Below are 17,035 nucleotides of genomic sequence, written 5' to 3'. Positions count from 1 at the left end.
AATCTGGTCTCCCTAGCGCATTTTGAGTTTCCAAGACTCCAGTCTATCCCGGGATAGTTGAAGTCTCCCATAATAATCGTGTTACTGCTTTTGCATTCTCGTTTCATCTCGGCTTCCATTTCTTCATCGGCTGCTTCAGTTTGCCCAGGTGGACGATAGTACAGGTCCATCTTTCCTTCCCGGTATTTTAACCCATAGCGATTCCAATTTGTTGGTCATCGCTGCTGTGTCCACTCTTTATCGAGTGTATGCTTTCTTTTACGTATAGGGCTATTCCTCCTCCTTTCTGACCTGACCTGTCTTCGCGATAGAGTTTGTACCCCGGCAGTGCTATGTTCCATTTGTTTTCTTCATTCCACCATGTTTCGGATACTCCAATGATGTCTAGGTTCTCAGTTTTGGTCATGACTTCTAATTCCCCCATTTTGTTCCTTAGGCTCCTTGCATTAGTATTTATGCAATTTAAGTCCTGGTATTTTTTTGTCTTCATTTCCTTTCCCTGTGCTTCGATCTTTGTTTTCTTCTGTGCTATGATCCTCTTCTCCTCCTTTTCTGGATCAGTCAACTGTGTTTTGCCTGTTGTTGTTTTTTCCCAGCATTTTACCCACTTAGTATCTTCACGGGATACATTCTTCCAAATCGTCAACACTTGGTCGACTGTCGGCTTTCCCCTTCTTCTTAGTTTAAAGCCAGCTCTATGATTACCTTGATTCCAAAACCATCTAAACCCCCAGACGACATAGAATCCTATCAACCAATCTCTCTCCTGAATGTTGATGTTAAGATACTAGCGAGAGTTCTAGCTGATAGATTGGCCCTTATTCTGCCCTCCATAATAGTGCCTGAACAGGTGGGATTTGTTCGCAACAGGCATTCCACCATTAATGTCCGGTGCATACTTTTAGCCCTTTCCCGTGCACAATTAGACCACCGCCCTGGACTGCTTGTCGGGTTAGATGCAGCAAAAGCTTTTGATAAAGTTAATTGGCACTACCTGTTTCAGGTCTTAAAATATATAGGGATCCCCGCGAGCTTCCTATCCTCTGTGCATGCACTTTACAATGGCCCGACGGCCTCGGTATTGGTTAATGGAGTGAGATCTTCTCCCTTTGCCATAGGTAGGGGGACAAGACAGGGCTGCCCACTATCCCCCTTGCTTTTTCTGCTGTATTTAGACCCATTGCTGCGCACTATACAAAAGGATGATATACTTTTGGGTTTACCTGAGGGCACGTCGCAACTACGGGTGCTGGCCTTTGCGGATGACCTTCTACTTGCATTGGACAAGCCGCATAGCTCACTACCAAGAGCGTTAGAACTATTGGATGAGTTTCACATTTATTCTGGCCTGGAGTTGAATAAGCAAAAGTCTTTAGCACTTCCCACTCTTCTAGAGGTGAGACACAATTGGCCGGGTGATTTTCCACTCCAGTGGGCTACTTCCTCGCTGACATATTTGGGTGTAATCATCCCTCAAAATTTGAATAGACTCTATTCCGCCAATATAATACCATTGCTTCATCGCACTGCTAGTACGCTGCATGGCTGGCGGACGTTCCCTATTTCCTTGTCAGGCCGAATAGCCCTCTATAACATGATGATAGTGTCTCAATGGACATATGTCTTACAAATGCTCCCTCTCATGTTAACCTCATCTCACACTGCACTGCATGGCGCCCATCTCTCTAAATATTTATGGCAGGGTAAAAAAGCGAGGATCTCTTTGGCTAAGTTACGGCTTCCTGTGGATCAAGGGGGGCTGGGTTTATTATGTGTATCTCGGTTTAATCTAGCATGTCAATTACGTCACATCCATGACTGGTTCTGTGACACTTCTGATTTTTCTATGCCTGTGATTGAGTGTTTTTCCTTCCAGCCATATCATTTTAGCTATCTCCTCCATGCGCCTCAGTTACCAGACTTACCGCAGCTGAAGTCCCATCCACTTTTGCCAGCAATGCGTACAGCATGGAAGTTGTTGTGCAAGGGATTACAGATTTCTCCGCATCATACACCTTGCCTTCCATTGATTGGGAATGGTGCTTTCTTACCTGGCATGGATTCCGCAGTGTTCAGACGCTGGTCTCGTGAGGGCCTACAATATGTGTCACAGACCGTACAAGATGATGGTTCACCGATTCCCTTCAGAGACCTACAAACACAGTTTCGGATATCACCTATGGACTGGTTTGCGTATCAACAGCTTACACATTATTTGCAGTCCTTGACACCGGTGAGGTTACAGGAGGATATACAAGACAGATTGCAAGAGGCGATTGCACTCACATCTCCTGAGTCAATGTCCCTCAGATTCTTCCATAAGTGGCTACAGAAACGGGCGGGTGAATTAGACTTTATTGCCTTGGCTCAGAGGTGGTCTGCTGATCTTCAATTGCCCATTGCAGCGGATGTGATTCGCAGAGGCCTTCGTTTGGGAAGGACCACGACTGTGTCCTCGCTTGAGATGGAAAGAAATTACAAATTTATACTGAGAGCCTTCTGTACGCCCAAGAGGGCACATGTGATCGGGATAAGTGCTGATCACTGTTGCTGGAAATGTGCTGGTCCTATGGCATCGTTTGGACATATGTTTTGGTCTTGCCCTAAGATATCCTCCTTCTGGATCCAGTTAGTGTCTTTGGTGGCACGCCTTTGGCATTGCTCTTGGAGATTGCACCCAAACTTCCTTTTCACGATGCAGATTCGATTTCATCCACCCAGACCAGGTTGTGCAGCATTCTTAAGGAAAACTGTATTGCTGGGACGGAAATGCATCTTGTTGCAATGGCTTTCACCGCAACCTCCGACTGTCCCTCAATGGAGAGCATTAATGTTACACCAAATGTTACTGGAGCGGCGTGAAGTGATGGACTTATCCACTAAAGCTGGACGTTTATACACTCAGTGCTGGTACCCTTTTAGCTTGACTTTTACACCTTATATTCAACACCAACTTTGGGGTACTTAATGGACTTCTTTTTCTCCCCTTTTTTGCTTTTTCTTTCTTGATTTGTTACCGCTGCTGCCAGGGTGGGTGGGAGGGTGGGAGGGGGGTTGGGGGGTTGGGTGGGTGGGGATTGGATTTGTTTAATATTTGAAAATTGTACGATGCGATGTTCCTTGCTATGTTTATGCTTTAATAAAAATGATTTAAACATAAAGCCAGCTCTATTCCTCTCCTGACATTGTTTGCTAGAAGTCTAGTTCCCGCGGCACTCAGGTAAAGTCCATCTCTCCTGAAGAGCTTGCTCTTGCCCAAAAAAGTTGCCCAGTTCCTCACGAAGTGGAACCCCTCTTCCTCGCACCATCTCCTCATCCATGCATTTATTGATTATAGTTCCGTCTGCCTCTTCACATCAGCCCTTGGTACTGGTAGGATCTCTGAAAATGCAATCTTCTGAGTCCTCATCTTCAACTTCCTTCCCAGAATCTTGAACTGTTCTATCAGTGCACTTCTACTGTAGTCCCTCCTGCTGACATCATTTGTCCCGATGTGGATCATTAGTGTAGTGTCTTCTGTCTCTGCTCCATCTAGGATCTTTCTGATTTTGTCAACGATGTCCTTTGTTATCACTCCTGGGCTAGTACTTAAAAACCTCCTAGTCCACAGTCTCCTGTCACTATTACTCCAATGAACCCTCAACTCTTCCAATCGTCTTCTCAAAATACCCTGCTACCCATTATGGTCTTCTTTCAAAAAAATATCCATACTATCTTCGGGTTCCTTACAGAGTTTTTCTGATAGGAAGTGTGTGGGGGGGGGGAGGGAAGGGGGGCAGGGGCCTACCTCTATCCTTGGTGGTTCAGTGATAGTTGTTGGGTATGTAATACCCCTTAGTTTCAGCGCAGCCCTGTCTTATCACACAGAATTAGAAAATATGTCACAATGGTCTATTATTTGGAGTTGAGATACCCAAGACAAAGCTCACTTCCACCGAATTGCTACTGAGGTTTTAGGAACGTCCGGGTACGTCTAGTCTCTAGCAAAATACAGGCAAGGAAAGAGTCCGAAACTTTAAATAACAGATATAAGTTAACAGTTTATTGTACAAAATAAAATTTGTTCATAAATTTCTTTCTTTCGAGATCTCAGTTAAAGTTTCCTTACAGATATTTTAACGTATCTATAACAATTCTATTTTATGTAAAGTGCTCAAATCATTTTTTATTTCTTGCAAGTCATTGTTAGATAAACCTAGAAATTATTCAGGTAAATATTCTCTTATAAAATTTGTTATACCTTTTTATTTAACTTATCTCTAAATTCTATAACATTGAAACTTTATCTTTCCTCTCATAGGTAAGCATTCAGGAGTACTGCAGGTAAATTATCCCTTAGTTTCCTTCTTTTACTCTTTGTGTCTTCTTTACCCTTTTCTTTATTGTGTCTTTTCTTTGTTAAACTTAAATAATTGTTTCTTTTCTGTGCAGGAATCTACTGAAGCTTCTCAGGTAAGTGTCACTTAAAAAAGATTAAACCTACTGTGTGCACACAGGAAAATAAAGTTAAAAGAAAACCTTTCCTCTGCTTTGCAGGCTTTCTTGCGGTGGGTAGCTTTTGATGAATCACCGAAAGCTAGAACACATGTAAATACTGGAACTGGAGCTCAAATGCAGGACAGGCCACTCAGGAAATCAAGTCTTTTCCTTAACAATTATCTTTAATCAAATCCTTACTCTTAAATACAAAAAAACTAAACAAAAGAACTTCCTTTTTACTACTCAAATCAAAATCCTGAGTCTAATCACTAAAAAACCGTTGAGAATTCCACATGCACACTCTCAGAATTTCCATGTGCACAACTCTCTTAGAATTCTTTCCAACATAAATACATCATCTAAACATTCTCCAGGATCCTAAGCTCAAGTCTCAGCATTTATTTGCTGTTTTATGCAGCTACTTCAGAGCTTTTCCCCTTCAAGTGAGTTTTTAGAGATACAGTGGTACCTTGGATTACGAGCATAATCCGTTCCAGGAGCATGCTCGTAATCCAAAATGCTCGTTTATCAAAGTGAGTTTCCCCATAGGAAATAATGGAAACTCGCTTTGATACGTTCCCCCCCCCCTGAGAATCGGCATTGCTCCCCTCGAAGGCCCCCCTGCGATCCGGCACCCCCCCTCCCAACGCGATCTGGCACACCCCCGCCACGATCCGGCACCCCCCGACACAATTGGGCACCCCCTTGCCACGATCTGGCACCCCCCACCACGATTGGGCACCCCCCAGCCACTTCTTACCCTCATCTGGGCACCCCGAAGATCGGCCTCCTTATCTGCTGGGTCTTGAGCATCGTTGCCTGGCTGGCCCAGAATGTCCTCTCCGACGTCAGAATTGACGTCGGAAAGAAGACTTCCTGTCGGCTTTAGCAGCAGCAGCAGGGCGGTAAGAGCAGGGGAAAGGAAGGAGGAAGGCTTTTTTTTTTTTTGGCGGGGCAGGGAGGGAAGGAGGTAGGCAGGCAAGCAGGCTGTCTTTAGCCAGGGAGGGAGGGAGAGAGGTAGACAGGCTGGCTTCGGGAGTGGGGGTGGGACAAAGTGTGGAAGGCAGTGAGAGGGACATAGGAAGGAAGCACTGGGGGCACTAAAGACAGGAAGGGGCACTAAGGACATGGGAAGGAGGCACTGGGGGCACTAAAGACAGGAAGAGGCACTAAGGACATGGGAAGGAGGCACTGGGGGCACTAAAGACAGGAAGGGGCACTAAAGACATGGGAAGGAGGCACTGGGGGCACTAAAGACATGGGAAGGAGGCACTGGGGGCACTAAGGACATAGGAAGGAAAGAGGGAGGGAATAGAAAGGGACAATTCTTGGGCCTGAGTGCAGAAAGAAAGAAATGAAAGAAAGGATACACAAATAGAAGGAAACGCAACCAGAGACTCGTGAAATCACCAGACAGCAAAGGTAGGAAAAATGATTTTATTTTCAATTTAGTGATCAAAACGTGTCAGTTTTGAGAATTTATATCTGCTGTTTATATTTTGCACTATATTTGTCTAGTTTTCTATAGTTACTGAGGTGACCGAGCTCGCGGAGATGGGGCGGAAACGGGGTTTTAAAATTTTAGTCCTAGTAGTTTGCCGGTCCACAAAATAATTATTTTATTTCTGCCGATCCACGGGTGTAAAAAGGTTAAAAAACACTGTACTAGACAGTATGATGTATTCAAAACAAGGATTTGTATATGGGGGGGGAGGGTTATTTGTCTGTTGCAAATTAAATTATTCTTTTCTACCCATGACAGTGCTCATATAATAGATTGGTCTATTATATGAGTATCATGTACTTGTGCTTTGGATCTGCATATCATTACTTCTTAATATCATAGAATTTGGAATGTTGGAAGAATCATTACAGACTGAAAATATAATAATTTGACATCATGGAGAGATCTGTGTTGAGAGAGTTGCAACAGACAGAGGTTCTTTTAATAAAGGTTTTACACTTCCTGGGGCTGTGTTACTTTACTAAGCTGTGTTAAGCTAATGTCTACATATTTTAACAAAGCTACCACAGCAAAAATCCCTGCTAACTGGTTAATGCACTGTGTGGGTGTGGCAGAGGCAAAATGGAAGCATGGCCATCAATGTCATATATCATGCAGGTTGGTAATATGCATTAACTGTCATGACTGCCAATAGTACAAACTATCACATCGACCAGAAGACAAAGAAGCTTATCTAGAAAAATCTAGAACTGTCAAAACGGCTGTCAGATACGCCAAACTCAGGATGGAAGAAGATTTAGCTAGGAATATTAAAAAAGGGGATAAATCCTTTTTCAGGTATGTTAGTGATAGAAAGAGGAATACAGACGGGATAGTGCGCCTAAGGAAACCTGACAGCAACTTTGCAGAATCGGACCTCGATAAAGCCGACCTACTGAACAAATACTTCTGCTCAGTATTTACCTGTGAGGCACCAGGATCCGGCCCACAGCTGCAAACAAGAGAGAGCTCAGAAGACCCGTTCAGGAATTTTGAATTTTCCACCAGCAGCATCTACCAAGAATTGTCAAGGCTCAAAGTGTATAAAGCCATGGGACCGGATAATTTGCACCCCAGAGTGCTTAGGGAATTGAGAGATGTCCTGGCAGAACCATTAGCCACGCTCTTCAATCTTTCCCTGGGCATGGGAAAAGTTCCATTAGACTGGAAAACAGCTAACGTCATTCCGCTCCACAAAAAGGGATACAGACCGGTAAGTCTCACGTCAATAGTGTGCAAGCTTATGGAAACATTGATTAAACACAAATTAGACATGGTTCTGGATGACGAGAGACTGAGGGATCCACACCAGCATGGATTTACTAAGGGGAGATCCTGCCAATCCAAATTGATCAGCTTCTTCGATGGGGTAATAAAAGAACTGGATAAAGGAGAGTCCCTAGATGTGTTGTATCTGGACTTCAGCAAGGCTTTTGACAGCGTCCCACACCGTAGACTTCTGAACAAGATGAGTTCATTGGGGCTAGGAGAAATATTAACTGCATGGGTTAAAGACTGGCTCAGTGGTAGACATCAGAGGGTGGTGGTAAACGTTACCCTCTCTGACAAGTCGGAAGTGCACAGTGGAGTACCGCAGGGCTCGGTCCTGGGCCCAATCCTATTTAATATTTTCATACAAGATCTGCCTCAGGGACTTCGGAGTAAAATTGCATTATTTGCCGATGATGCTAAATTGTGCAACATAGTGAGCGGAGATACCATGCCCGACGTTATGACACAGGACATACTTGTTCTGGAACACTGGTCTACTCTTTGTTAGCTGAATTTCAATGCCAAAAAGTGTAAGATTATGCACCTTGGTGGCAGAAACCCATGCAGAACCTACACTCTGAATGGTGAGACCTTAACCAGAACTGTGGCAGAATGAGACCTGGGAGTAATCATTAGTGAAGATATGAAGGAAGCCAATCAGGTGGAGAAAGCCTCATCTAAAGCTAGATAAATGCTGGGTTGCATCCGGAGAAGCTTTGTCAGCCGAAAGCCCGAGGTGGTGATGCCGCTGTACATGTCCATGGTGAGACCACATCTGGAGTACTGTGTACAGTTTTGGAGACCACACTATCGGAAGGATGTGCTAAGAATGGAATCGGCTCAACGATTGGCCACCAAGATGGTCTCAGGGCTCAAGGATGTCCCTTATGAAGAACGACTAGGTAAGTTGCACCTTTACTCTCTCGAAGAACGCAGAGAGGGGGTGACATGATAGAGATGTTCAAATATGTTACTAGCCGCATTGAGGTGGAAGAAGATATCTTCTTCCTTACAGGCCCTACGGCGACAAGGGGGCATCCGCTGAAAATCAGGGACGGGAGATTCCATGGTGACACAAGGAATTACTTCTTCACCGAAAGGGTGGTCGACCATTGGAATGATCTTCCACTTCAGGTAGTTGAGGCCAGTAACGTGACTGACTTTAAGATCAAATGGGATCAACACGTGGGTTCACTTCAAAGAGGAACTTAGAGGGGAGGGTTATTTGAGTGGGCAGACTTGATGGGCCGTAGGCCCTTTTCTGCTGTCATATTCTATGTTTCTATGATTCCTAGTTGACATTTGTGGGGTATAAGAAACAATATGGTATGGTATTTAGCGCCACCACAAGAGAAGATTTTAAATCCAGTCATGCAGTCTGGTAGTGCAGCCACTAGCCCTTTCTAAATAGAGTTCCAACCCCCAATCCATCTCCCCCCCCCCCTTTTTGTATCCAGATCCCAATACCTCTGATCATTGACTCCACAACCCTCTTATTACATTAACCCCCCTCACTTCCTCATTTGCTTCCCTTAACCCTACCTACCCAACATAACATCAGTGGGTCTCCTCTTCCTACCCAAAGCCACGGAAACTTCCCCTCATTCTCCCTGACCCTCACCCTACCACCTGCAAGGCTTACTCAGGGGTCTTCTTCTGCTTCCACCTTTCTGATTCTACCTCATAAAATCACTACCATGACCCCTAGTGGTAGTCTTGTGGTTATACTACTAGAGTCAGCTTTCCATATAAGAAGATTGTCTCCAATTTAGAAGGTGCTAAGGGCTTCTGCATTATGGGCGTGCTAATCAGTTAGCATGCCAGTAATGTCAGTACACTAGCTGGATAGTGCTTTCATGCCCATTCTCTGCTCTGACACAACCCCTCCAAAAAGAAAATAAATGTAGAGTGCTTAATGTGCACAATTGGCAAAACTAATACAGAATGCTTTAGCACATCTTGCATTAGGCCATTTTACTTGCATTAAGGACACATTAGCACTTAATGCAGCTTAGTGAAAGGTCCCCTTAATTCCTCCAAGTTGCATTCTAATTAGGAGATCCTCTTAACTCCACATCGTAAATCACTCAGCTAGCCATAATGAGTCTACATGGCAACTTTTAAAATCTATTCTGCATGTGACTGATGAAAACTCACCTTCATGTCACCAAGTCCTTGAAAATTATTTTCACGTAATACCTTTTTAATCTGGAAAAGCACATTCAGCAATACTTGCAGGGCATCATCTGAATCCCATAAACAGGAAGAGAGATAATCTCAAAATATATAGCACATTTTATGGGGCCTTTTTAACTGAGTGGCAGTAAGCACTAATCCATGCTTACTGTCGCTAGCTACAGGCTCGGCGTGTGCCACCCACATGCTAAAAATATATATTTAATTTTTTTTAGCACGGCGCGTGCTTAGGGGTGGAGTGTAGGTGTGCCTTGTACTAATTGGTTAGCATGTTGGCATTGACGTGTGCTGAGTGGTTATCAGAAGAGTAGCCTGGAGCTCTTAACGTCTATAAAATAGGTGAGAGTGAGGGCCCAGATTCTAATGGCAATGCGATGATTTAAAAATTTATATGTGGCCATTAATAGAAAAATTGAAATTATAGCCATTTTAGAGCCACACTAAAAATGGTCTCAATGAGTGGGTAACCCACATGCTAAAAATAATGCAGGCCACTTTTTAGGACAGCTTAATAAAAGGGCGCTATATTTCTTATGTGCCGCAAAGGAATATAATTAGAATTTATTTTGGTAATTTCACATGTTATGTTATAATTTATATTGCTATAGGGCAGGGGTAAGCAATTCCGGTCCTCGAGAGCTGGAGCCAGGGCAGATTTTCAGGATATCCACAATGAATATGTATGAGATGGATCTGCATTCATTACCTCCTTGAGATGCAAATCTATCTCATTCATATTTATTGTGGATATCCTGAAAACCTGACCTGGCTCTGGCTCTCGAGGACTGGAATTGCCTACCCCTGCTATAGGGACATCTTTTTCAAGGTAGTTTGTAGAATTTTAGATTCCATGGTGATACACTTGGGATATACATAGTCAGGGGTATTTTGGGGGGGCAGATTACAGCTTGCAAATAAGTAGAATCCCAGTTTCTCTTAACTGTGAACATGACTGGACAGAATGATAAACCAAACAACTCAATGATGTAAGGCAGCTGACTTGCAAAGGAATTATTCCAAATCATTAACTTGTTTACAATCTCTAACCTATAAATATAAAACTAACTATCTATGCGTTCCCGCGCAGGCCAAAGCGGTCCAGGGGATGGCCCATCAAATAGAACAACTGATTCACAGTAGGCAGCCTATTTTAAACAGTTATTTACACTTCTCCCTCCAAATTCGCGGGGGATAGGGGCAGAGCTGGACCGCGAATGGCGAAAAACCACAAATATCTGGCTCTGACCCACCCCCGCCTCCCTCCCGCCTTCCCGGCCTTACCTGGTGGTCTAGCAGGCTTTCAGGGCAGGAGCGATCTTCCTAAGCTCCTGCCCCGTGCAGATTGCCATTAGGAAATGGCTACTGTGAGTTCCCGTAGTCTCTCGAGACTACGACGGGAACTCCCTACAGCTATTTCCTAATGGCGATCTGCATGGGGCAGGAGTGTAGGAAGATCGCTCCTGCCCCGAAAGCCCGCTAGACCACTAGGTAAGGCCGGGATGCCGGGGGGAAGACTTAATGATGTTTTTTATTTTATTTTTTCCCCCTCCCCCAAAAATCGCGAATATGTGAAATCGCAATTGCCGAAACCACGAATGGGGAGGGGGAAGTGTATTGGTGACATAAAAAAATCAAACAAACCAAGCATTGCCACAACACTTCCCCTGTAGCCCTTTCAGGACCAAGGGACATATTTGTCCCATAACTTTAAAATCCTATAAATTTTGATTGGGATAGTCTACAGTTCTAAATTTGATATGTACGGATTCCATATGATACTGCCTTTATGTAAACAAACTGGTTCCGACATTCATTCATTAGCGTCGTTGCCAGATTGACGAGAAGATTCACTTGCCACACTGTCCATAAGCCAGAAGTTTGATTTTTTAAAAAAAAAATAATGATATTTCACATAAAAAAATCAATTTTTTGGCATCTGCAAGCCCTTTTTACCATAAAAATGTCGACAAAACCACAAAAATTGGCCTACGATCCTTATGGTCCTGAAAGGGTTAACCCAGGGAGCAATCTGATCAGGATGTTCAATTAAAGTGACATGAGAACTACTCCCATATGGTGCAAAAATAGTCCTGACACAATCCCCCTCTCATCTCTATTAGAGTCCATTGAAATTATTAGCTTCATTTATTTTATTTATTTATTTAGTCATTTATTTAGCCTGTCCTCCCAAAGGAGCCCAGAACGGGTTACAGGAGTACATTCATAGTATGGATAGGACAAATTTTAGTGAGACATATAGATTTTAGAACATTTACAGACTTTACAGTATTTACATAACATGCAGACATAAATACAGACTTAGTGGACATAGGGCGGTTTAAATTGCAGCATTTTCAGTGTAGAGATACTAGGAAGTGGAATAGCTTTTCTTTGCAGGTGGGTGCAACTTTGATTGTCAGAGAATGTGGTAGAAATTCAAGTTATATTTGCAGTGGCATGCGAGTTTTAGCGAGTTTCCGTTTGGTATATTAGGTGGTGACCAAGAAAACATTCCCCCCCCCCCAAAACCCCAGAAACATTAGCACAGGCCAGTCACTCAAACAATAAGTTCTCAGCTTCTTTTCTCTGCCCCAGAACTCTTCAGCAACAAACAAAACAAACACTTTGCTTCTGGTCCAATATGATTACTCTGGCCCTGGCTACTGCCTAGCTTCGAATAGACTGGGATTCCAACCAGGCAGGAAGGTGTGCCTTAAAACATGGATCGATTCATAGGCCAGATTCAAAAGTAAAAAAAGAAACTCCAGGGAGAAAAAACAAAACAGCATTTAAACATGGTTTCAGTCCCGCGCCTGCCACATCCATAACAGTTTAGGCGCAAAATCCATGAATATTACAAAAGTCAAAAAATAAACTTTTACTGCCCAGCGGCATCACTCACATTCCATGGTCTCTTCAGGCAGGTCCGGTGGGCTAGAATCTAGCTCCCACTCCATTGCATTTTCCTCAAACAGTTCCACTGCACAGCACTGCTTGCTTCCCAGGATTCAGGCTCACCCATTTCCCAGTCTGCAGGCAGCTCCTCCAAAGGTAAAACTGCTTCCTTCTGGGCTGTGTCTTTACTCCTCGTCCTTGCCCATCTACCCTCTCTAACCAAGAAGGCCTCTCAGAAATGTATTGAGATTCAGGGCTCCTCCCCCTCCCAGCAGAAACAGGTTTATTCTTAAAGGGACCAGTACTGCTAAAGTAGGCCTGACCAGGGCTGGTTTTATTCATAAAGGGGCCCAGGGCAGAAATTAAGAAGGGGGCCCCTCTTCTACCTATCCGTCTCCCAATTTCCCCATCCATCTTTAAATGACTTCTTCACACACAAAACACAGACAGACCTTCACCAAATACAGAACAATGGATCACAAATTATAAATAGAAATATGAATACCAAAACTGAACTGGAAACCCCCAAAATTAGCTCTGCAAGTACTTCATTTTGTACTGAACACAATCAGTGGCATAACCATGAGAAGGGGCTGGGCCTCCCACTTTGAGCTTAGGCCTCATCAAAATGAAAATCTCTCTTGATGTAGCTGGTGGAGATCCCCAAGACTCATCAGCTGATGACCACATCCTTCTCCTCCTCAGGTCCAGTGGCCAGAACTTTCAAAGTAGCTGACAGCAGTATTACAAAGACACTGCCTTCCCCCCCCCCCCTTCCGCTTGGCTCTCATATATGCATGAAAAAAATTGGCAGCTTAAGGATACTGCCACTAGCTGCAAAGTTTGGAGACTTCTGGTTGTCAGACTGGAGGAAGAGTTCTTCAGTTGCCAGGTCTTGGGGATCTCCACCAGTTCAAGTATTTATATTTTGCATTCAAGCGGGGATAAAATTTGGTGCCCATTCATCCACTTTGAGCTCAAGCCCCTTCCCACAAATCAGCTGCATGGCTATATCACTGAGTACAATAAAAAATATTTGTGATGCACATATCCCAACAATAACATATCCCAAAGATAACAAATTCTAGTTAATACATTCAAAATAAAACACTTTTTTCTACCTTGGTGTCTGGACATTTTGGGGGTCCTTTTACTAAGGCGAGCTAGCCGTTTTAGCGCACACAAAAACGGCTGGTGTGCCTTAGTAAAAGGACCCTGTTGGTTTTCCATCATCTTGGTCCTAGTTTCTCTTTCTGCTGTTTGTCTCTCTTGTACTAATTATCTTTCCAGTGTCTGTTCATTTTTTTCTCCTCTCATGCTCCATTTCCCTCACTATGCCTGTCTTCAACATATTGATTTTTTTCCCTTTCCCATGGGTTCAACTCTCTTCCTCTTTCCCCATGGTCCAATATTTTGTTCCTTCTCTTTTCTATTGTTGTTCTTCCCTTTCCCCTTAATGCTGAACAATGGGTTGGAGGGAAAGAGAGGTTTCATCTCTCTATCCCTTCCATCCCCAGACCTAACATTTCTCCCTCTCTCCCTTCCTTCCATCCCCAGGTCCACCATCTCTCCCTTTACCTTCCCATCTTTCCCTCCCTCCCCAGGTTCACAATCTTTCCCTTTCTCTTCTCAACAGTCCTCACTTCAAGTATCTTTCCCCTTCCTTCACTCCACATCCAACTTCTCTGTTTCTCTTCTCTCCTTTCAGATCACTGCCCACCATCTCTCTCTCTAAGCCCACCATCTCTCCTTACTTCCTTCTTCCCTCATCCTCCTCTGTTTCCAGACCCATAAGCTCTTCCCTTTTACCTACTCCCACAATCAGTCTGGCACTTCTTTTAACTCCCTCCCCCAGTCCCCCTTTCTACTTAAAAAAAATTACAGCTAGTAATGGGGATTTCCTCACCCGTATGTCTTCCTCCTTCTTCATGCCGGTTTGATGTTGCTCTTACCTTCCATCGCTGAAAAATCCATTTTTACTACAGGGAGCCACGGCAGCCAATCTGAAGTGCTGCTTACAGCTCCCCTCCCTGCTTTCCTTCTGCCACGGCCAATCCCCAATGATGCAACTTTCGGTTTCTGCCTGGAAGAACCAGGGCAACGGAAAGCAGAGAAGGGAGCCACAGGCAGCTGTTCAGATTGGCTGCTACGGTTGGAGACCTCCTGCAGCAAAAATGGATTTGACGAACTTGCTACACTTCTTCGAGGAAGTAAACAGCAGTTAAACAAGGGTGACCCGGTCGACATTGTATATTTGGATTTTCAGAAGGCTTTTGACAAGGTTCCGCATGAATGACTACTTCGAAAAATTGCAAGCCATGGAATTGAGGGTGAAATTGCCTGGCGGATAGGAAACAGAGAGTGGGAGTAAATGGACAATACTTGCCTGGAAAAGCATCATCAGTGGAGTGCTGCTGGGTTCGGTGCTTGGACTTGTGCTCTTCAACATATTTATAAATGATCTGGAAATTGGTATGACGAGTGAGGTGATTAAATTTGCAGATGATATGAAGTTATTCAGAGTAGTGAAGATGCGGGAGGATTTCGAACATCTGCAATATGACATAAACACGCTCGAGAAATGGGCCGCGACATGGCAGATGAGGTTCAACGTGGATAAGTGTAAGGTGATGCTTGTCAGTGAGAAAAATCTTATACACGAATACAGGATGTCCGGGGCGGTACTTGGAGAGACCCCCCAGGAAAGAGACTTGGGAGTACCGGTCGAGAAATCAATGAAGCTGTCCGCGCAATGCGCGACAGTGGTGAAAAGGGCGAACAGAATGCTAGGAATGATTAAGAAGGGGAACACGAACAGATCGGAGAAGGTTATCATGCCGCTGTACCGGGCCATGGAACACCCTCACCTGGAATACTGCGTCCAGCACTGGTCGCTGTACATGAAGAAAGACACGGTACTACTTTAAAGGGACTGCTTCATGAATGGAGGGGGGAGGGCGGTTGCCAGGACCTGTCCTAGCTTTGGGGCTTCTTTAATTTAAAAATCCTGGATCCCTTGTAGGACTAATTTATTCCTCCAAAGGCTTAAAGTCTTGACTAGCGGGGTCCCTATCATAATTGACATAATACTTCAGTGTTCTTTAGACATTTAATGCCAAAGAAATATTAATGAACAAATTAGTGGTCTGAAACTTGCATGGCAAGTGTCTTAAAAAGTGTTAAAAAGTAATGAACAAAATGACCTTTTCCTACTTGTAGATTTATTTTCTTCACAGAACGAACTTACTGTGCATGATATCTCCCCAGGTTCTGTCTTAGTAACATTACCTGCAGTCTAAAAACATTGCATTGTGAGGATTTTTCAGAAGAAATCTCCCACAATGTTTTTTCTTTTGTTAAGAACTCTTACCACAGGTTGTCAGAAATGTCTCATATATCATTTTATAAAAATTTATATCTAAAGTTGTGTTTAAAATGTAATTGAAACCAAATGATAGACTGTCTAAAAATAATGCTAATTGAAAAATTTAATTTTTATGTTAATAATGACATTAAAAAGCCTGGGTGAAATTTCAGAATATATGATTGGCAGACAGGATATAGTCTCTGCCATCATTTTCTCTGTTTATTATTAGTATTTCTTCATTTTATTTTATTGTATTTTAAAAATGTATATTGTATTGTGCTTAAATATTAGGTGGATTACAATAAAAACATTCACAAATAGGGAGTGTGGCTTAAGCCAAGTCCAAGATAGCTGCATAGCTTCGATTATATAAGATTCTACAAACTAAACCTTAATTTTATATACTGCATCCTCTTCATAATTATGGAGCTCGGCACGGTTTACAAGAGCTTAATGTAAGGAAGGAACAACATAATGGGGTTGGAGGTTGAGTATAGGGGGAAGAGAGCATTACATTTTTGTGAATAGCCTAATTTTCAGATACTTTCGGAATAGTTGGAAGGAGACCAGATTCTGTAGTGAGGCAGTAAGGTTATTCCAAAGCTCGCTGATTCTGAAGAAGAGAGATTTCCCTAATTTTCCTGCATAGAGGATACCTTTTAGCAAGGGGAAGGATAGTTTAAGTTTTTGGGTGGATCTGGTGGAATCAGGACTCAAGGAGTTCCAAGATAATATAATTAGGGGAGGGAGGATGCCGTGTAGGATCTTAAAAGCTAGGCAGTGCATTTAAAGTGAACCCTTGAAATTACTGGAAGCCAGAGAAGTTTGGACAGAAGTGAGGAAACATGCTTGAATTTGCTTTTTGCGAAGATCAGCTTGTCAAATTGGTGAATGTAAGCCCTCTATTAATATTTGCTTTGATGACAACTGTATCCTAAGCTAAAGGGGATAAAAATTACCTGAGTTTTAGTATAACCATGGACCTGAAGCAACACAAAATGGAACCTTTGTCACCTGATAAAGGAATCTCAACAAAAGAACATGGCTCAGCTACAGAAGCCATTATGGAAGAATTGTGGTTCCATAAAAACAATGTTGCAGCAGCAACGTAATACATCTGAGGCAATCAAAAAGATTTGGAATCTCTTACTGTATAAGTGCAAGCATCTCAAGACCTGACTGGAAAATTAGAAGGTCAAATGTTTGGATCGAGGGGCATGAATGTCATATTCAACAATATTCTAATGCAATTGCTTTGTGATTTGGATGATTTAAGCAACCTTAGCAGGAGAAACAATGCACGTATCATAGGCCTAGCAAAA

General features: G+C 43.2%; 1 protein-coding gene across 2 annotated transcripts in view; it reads right to left on the bottom strand.

Moving 5' to 3' along the window:
* Positions 1-17,035, bottom strand: part of ZNF804B (zinc finger protein 804B) — a 490,459-nt gene that overhangs the window by 44,427 nt on the left and 428,997 nt on the right. Inside the window, exon 1 of one of the 2 annotated variants that reach the window (XM_033931196.1) lies at positions 12,354-12,544. The exons of the other annotated variant lie outside the window; for it this stretch is intronic. The gene's annotated coding sequence lies outside the window, so the exon portion shown is untranslated. Of the gene's footprint in view, positions 1-12,353; positions 12,545-17,035 lie in introns of those variants that run through there. 2 annotated transcript variants of the gene reach the window in all.

Source organism: Geotrypetes seraphini, chromosome 2, assembly GCF_902459505.1.
Source record: "Geotrypetes seraphini chromosome 2, aGeoSer1.1, whole genome shotgun sequence".
Lineage (NCBI taxonomy): Eukaryota > Metazoa > Chordata > Amphibia > Gymnophiona > Dermophiidae > Geotrypetes > Geotrypetes seraphini.
This window is presented reverse-complemented; position numbering and strand designations above follow the sequence as displayed.